The sequence below is a fragment of the Podarcis gaigeae genome (genome assembly GCF_964106915.1).
Source record: "Podarcis gaigeae genome assembly, chromosome: 6".
Lineage (NCBI taxonomy): Eukaryota > Metazoa > Chordata > Lepidosauria > Squamata > Lacertidae > Podarcis > Podarcis gaigeae.
This window is the reverse complement of record NC_139682.1, coordinates 40,560,215-40,566,392: the sequence shown is the minus strand read 5'-3', so window position 1 is coordinate 40,566,392 and position 6,178 is coordinate 40,560,215.

The following is a 6,178-nucleotide window of genomic DNA, read 5'->3' as shown; positions in this document are numbered from 1 at the left end:
TCAGTGTTGGCTGCCAAGGGGTTTTTGTTGTGTTGCTATTTGTTTTTGCTCCTTTTTGTTACAATTTCAAATCTTAAAAATTGTTGTTTTTAAGTACTGAAGCAGGAAATCTGGTACTGGAGCCAAACAGAGGTCCGCTCTGTTAGCAGGTACTGTTTTGGAGTGCAAAATATTGATACCATTAACATGCAACAATCTTTCCTCCTTGCAGTTCGGCTAGCAAATGAACACCAAGTGATGACTTGCATGGGAAGGTACATTTGCACATCTTAACCCCACAGGTTGACGTTTCAGCTCATCTAGAGTCTTAAACCATGGGCGAGGAACCTGAGGACCTCCAGATATTGTGGGACTCCAACTTCCATCAGCTCCAGCCAGCATGGTCAATGGTCAAGAATTATGGGATGGTCACAGGTTCCTCACCCTTGTCTTAAACAGACCACTTGCACTGTCTGCCAAGTCATAAAAACTTAAGAAGAGCCCAGCTGTATGAGACCAAAGGGCTGTGTAAGCCAAGTTCCCACAGTGGCCAACTAGATACATATCGGAAACCCAAAGCCAGATATGAGCACAATAGCTGTTTCCCACTGGTATTCAGAGGCAGATCGCCTCTAATCCTTGAGACAAGATACAACCATTGTGACCATTAGCAGCCTTATTTCCATGACTCATCATGTATATATTCTGTCCTCTTATCTACACAGGCAACAGCATTCCAGGACTTCATGGCATCAACAGCTGAGCCATTGGAGGTCATGCATCTGCTCAATCCGCAACACAATATATATGCCGTTAATTTGCCAACAGTGCCTGCAAAGGACTAACAAGGCAAGAATAAATGGATGTTCAAATGTGGCTGAATGAAGTCTCTTCAACATAGAAACTTCAAAGGGAGAGTTCAATCTGAAATTGCGGAACTAGAATTTATCAGTAAGCTTGACAGTATTTGTTTAGGACTCAGGCTCTTCTACTACAGGTGTTAAATTAGCAGGACACAGTTAGAAATACAGTGTTATCACCAAATGCTGCTGTTATGGATTGTAGCTGTGCTTATCTTGTATACATTTGAGCTTTGCACGGAAATACCACATGCTTTCTCTCTTGTATTTCATGGCCTTTTAGCCTCATTGTTTACATTCCCCCCTCTAAACCCATTTACGTGTATGTATCCTTGTATATGGGCATATATAATCTGCTAACTCAGGATAAGACTTCATGTGTCTGATGACGTGGACATGAAGGCCACAATGATTCCACCCCCCTTATTCCATTCAGTTTATGAGCCTCCTATAAAAAAGCAGGCAAAATTAAAACAAACTCGGTAACACCATACATCAATAAAGCCAGCCTCACAATAAATAAAACCCAGTCACGAAATACAACACAGGCAGCCACAAGTCAAAACCCAAGCAAGCATACAAAACCCAGCTCAACTGACATTATGTCGCAGAGAATAAAATTATCATCATCAGCGATGCTAAAGGAAATTAAGAGATGTTAAAAGACCTTGGAGAACAAGAGGGGGCTTACCCAGCTGGCACTGAAAAGGAGGCATTTCACAGGCAAGCAAGAAGCATGAAAAGGGCTGGGGAAAACATTCCAGCTGGGCCTGTAAAAGGGGTGTGGTCTGCAGAGTCCCAAGGGTCAAACAGAGATCTCCAGAGAGCCACATTTCTCCCCAGGCTTAACTTTATAGCCATAAAAAAATTGATGCTTAATTTTTTTAAGCTCTCACACACTTTGTATGCTTAAGTTTGCAGCTAGTATCAAAGTGCTTCCAGAGCGAGGCTGCACTCACCACTGGACTGTCTTTCATCATCATCTGGAAAGGCTCCATTTAGTTTTAGACAAAAGAGCAGTTCTCCTGCAAAGCAGGATTTGGCATATTTTACACCACTCATTCTCCTGTTTTATTATTTCCAGCAGCAGGTGACAGCACGCCCTTTGTTACAGTCACCCACCCCATGTGCAAATAGGCACTCCTATTCTTCAAAACAATGCCAATGTGCTCAGAACTCCCAAGTGGCACAGCGTGTACTAGAACAAGGCACAGGTTTAAGAGCAGCCAATAAGGACCTACTAGGGCTGGAGTCACAAGGACAGCAAGAGGAAGGGAAGGATAACATTTCAAACTGGATTGCAGAGGGACAACATTTTGGGGCCACGCATAGACTGAAATCATGCTGCACAAATGTGGGATTTGGTATTGGGCATAGCATTCAGTTTTAACAACAGGCTTTCCATTTGTGTGAAGCTTGTAAAGATGTGAACAGTTTCAGGTGAAACTTTGTTTGCAAGATTGGACCAGCCAGGCTTTCCAATGTTAGCTGTGCGAAAGATGCCCCATTGCACATCCCACTCATGTCAAACACAAACCGAGAATCGAGCAAGCAAAAAACCATTACAGAGATTTCAAGAACTTACATTTATGACTTCGGCCTCCAAATTAATATTATGCACACACATTCTTGACCACACCATACTGTTTATGGCAAGTTGTATTCTGTGGCTATCCATCAAAATAAATCTGTTATGCACACAAAAGAAAATACTGAGCTGTGCAGTGGCAAGAGGGGACGGCAAGGCAGTCAAAACCTTATTCATGTGGACTAGAACATGAAACAGATGTGGAGAAGTGGAGATGCTGCAAAAGTAGGATAAGGAGGTAACCAGTGTGGTGTAGTGATTAGTGTGTCAGACTAGGACCTGGAAGACCAGGGTTCAAATTCCCATTTGGCCAAGTAGTTCACTGGGCGGCTTTGCAGCAATCACCACCTCTCAGCCTAATTTACCTCACAGGGTTGTAGTGAGGATTGAAGAAGAGGAGGAGTTTGGATTTGATATCCTGCTTTACCCTAAGGAGTCTCAAAGCGGCTAACATTCTCCTTTCCCTTCCTCCCCCACAACAAACACTCTGTGAGGTGAGTGGGGCTGAGAGACTTCAGAGAAGTGTGACTAGCTCAAGGTCACCCATGTGCATGTGCTGCATGTGGAGGAGCGGAGATGCGAACCCGGTTCCCCCGATTATGAGACTACCGCTCTTAACCACTACACCACACTGAAGATGGGGAAAAATATGAGCTCCATGGAGAAAATAGTAGGATATAAATGCAATATATAACAACAATCTGTCATGACAAGGCAGGCAAGGATTAAATACTAGCAAAGCAGCAACTGCTATCTTTCTATACTCTTCTAAAGTATTTTGCCTGTTCTCTTGTTCAACAAGTGATATTAGCTGCATAGATGAGCAATGGTGACCAGCTTGCTGTGCTTAAGAACCTAATGAAGTCACTGAAAGCTTTGCTACAGCAGGATTGTAAACACGGAAAGATGACGGACCCACCTAACACTTGTGCTAAAGGTACTTCATTCCCCAACTTGTTTCAGTTATTGGGGCAAGAATGAACGGCATTAGCTTAGTACCGAAGAACTGGGGGAAAAGATGAAAAGATTCATTAAAGGAGTCACAACCACAGGTGCACTTCCATCAAAATTACTTTCAAATTCAAAACTCCTGGATCAGTTCCTTAAACCAAGCTAATGGGATACAATTTTAAGGTTTCTTCCCTCTGGTGGTTTTCGATGCATTGGGTCATACTTTTGTCTCCATTTGTGCTCAAGTTATATATTTGGCCCATAAATTAGTGAGTTTCAATGTTACTACAACTGCCAAAAAAGTTAATTTGCATGAACAAACATTTACCCAAACTGCAAAAGCAGCAAAACTGGAACCAGTACTTTTTGTAATGCAGAAAGCTCAAAAATCAAAGATGCTCCTTTGCACAGAAACAAGCAATTCAGAGGTTGAGGTACGCCCTCTGCTGCTTTAGATTATGTATACAGCTACGGATGTAAACTCTTCACCCTGCATTGAGTAACATTTGGCTATATGCTCCTTCTGCTAATATTAACAGGGACATTTAGAATTAACTTAACTATAGTCTTGTTTCCCACAGACTAGAATTGTTTTGCAAGAAGCCAAAAACGGTCTAGAGCAGATACCCAAGTATGTTTTGAAGCAGAAGTGGAAAGCCATGTGCTATTTTGCCTGATTTGCTAGGCAAACCATGTTCTGTACAGTGGTACCTTGGGATGCGAACACAACAAGCAACAGCACGTCTGCATGTGTTGCTGCTTCCGCGCATGATGTCATTTTGAGCATCTGCGCATGCGCAAGCGGCGAAACCCGGAAGTAACGCACTCCATTATATCCGGGTTGCCGCAGAGCGCAACTCGAACGCGCTCAACCTGAAGCACAATCAACCCGAGGTTTGACTGTATTGACTGTGAGCTGAGCAATGGACACATAACCATGTTGCAGCAGTGTGCTCCTCTTCAGTGCCAGCTTCAATGGTACTTCATTCCATTCCCATATTTTTCAGTCCACCTGCCTGTGTTCTCTGGGCTAATGAGAAATTGTCCTTATTGGCCTATTCTGCAGTTCCCCTAGGATTGCGTTATTGCACACCTTGGGATTAACCAAAGTCTTTTGAAACTTCTCTTGTGCATGAGCAGCACCATTTTGGCTACATAAGCCATGGGACTCGTACTGGAATTGGCTGCAGTTCCCTCCCCGCTTTCCGGTCAGTCAGCTGTCCAGTTCTCATTAGCCTGTTTTGGGCCTCCTTCTATGGATAGACATACCTCTGCCCACTGCATTTAATTTCTTCATGGATGGGCAGCTTACTGCCCCATCCCTAGGGAAGTTTAAAAATAGCTTCTAGAATCTGAGATTATCCATTTATAACATCATATTCCAGCCACTCTATTCCCTGCTCATCCCATTGTCAGGTTTCCCATTTCCCACTTAACATTCCATATTATGTGATTGGGACACACACACACACCTTGCTTTTCCAAATTTCTTTGCTTGTTTGTATCTTGCTATTACCCCCCCCAACCACATGTCTGCTGCTACCATCAGTAATAGCACATACTGTAGTTAATTATCTCACTTGTAAATCAAAGATAATATTTTAAATACTCATTTGCTTTGCTAGCATTACTATAAAGTTCTAAGGATGACATACTAAGTTCTTAGTTTGTAGCCAACATTGTTCTGCTCGTGTAGACTTCTGCTTGTGTACAAGATTGGATGTAGTATCCATTTTGTCCTGCATATCTACTGAAAACTGTTTTTCAAATTCACAGCAGTGCCATAACTATGCAGGATAAATCACTGTGATTTGCATATGGTTGTAATTTCAAAGGTATCTCAAATTACCATATTTTTCTCTCTATAAGCCGCAGCAGACCACAAGACGCACCTAGTTTTTGGAGGAGGAAAACAAGAAAAAAAAATATTCTGAATCTCAGAAATCCCTCTTGCTGTTCTGGCTTCTGGGATAGCTACGCAGCCTGCATTTGCTCCATAAGACGCACACACATTTCCCCTTAATTTTTAGGAGGGGAAAAGTGAGTCTTATAGAGCAAAAAATACGGTATTTCACCCTCAGGATGCAATCATAAACACACTAACAAAGAAGGGAGTAAGACCCACTGAACAAAGCTTCTGAGTAAAGTGTGTGTAGGAATACATTGCTGAAGTAGTTACCGTAATTTTTGCTCTATAAGACTCTAAGTAGACTATAAGTACTCTATAAGTAGTTACCGCATTTTTTGCTCTATAAGACTCACTGTTTCCCTCCTAAAAAGTAAGGGGAAATGTGTGTGCGTCTTATGGAGCGAATGCAGGCTGCGCAGCTATCCCAGAAGCCAGAACAGCAAGAGGGATCGCTGCTTTCGCTGTGCAGTGATCCCTCTTGCTGTTCTGGCTTCTGGGATTCAGAATATTTTTCTTCTTCTTTTCCTCCTCCAAAAACTAGGTGCGTCTTATGGTCTGTTGCGTCTTATAGAGCGCATTAGAGACTTAGACTGCAGTCCTAACCCCACTTACCTGGGAGACTTAGACTCATTAGAGTCTAAGACTTAGACTCACCAGACTTAGACTCACCAAACTTAGACTCATTAGAGACTTAGACTGCAATCCTAACCCCACTTACCTGGGAGTACGCCCCACTGAATTAAAAAGGACTTACTTCAGAGTGGATTATCATTAGCATTACGCTGTTAAAGAATAGCTGCACCCTGAACATGAATCCTCGGGACAGAAGATAAGTGGTCTTAACACAAAATTTCTAGGTTTACTTGCAGACTATTAATGATTTTTTTAAAA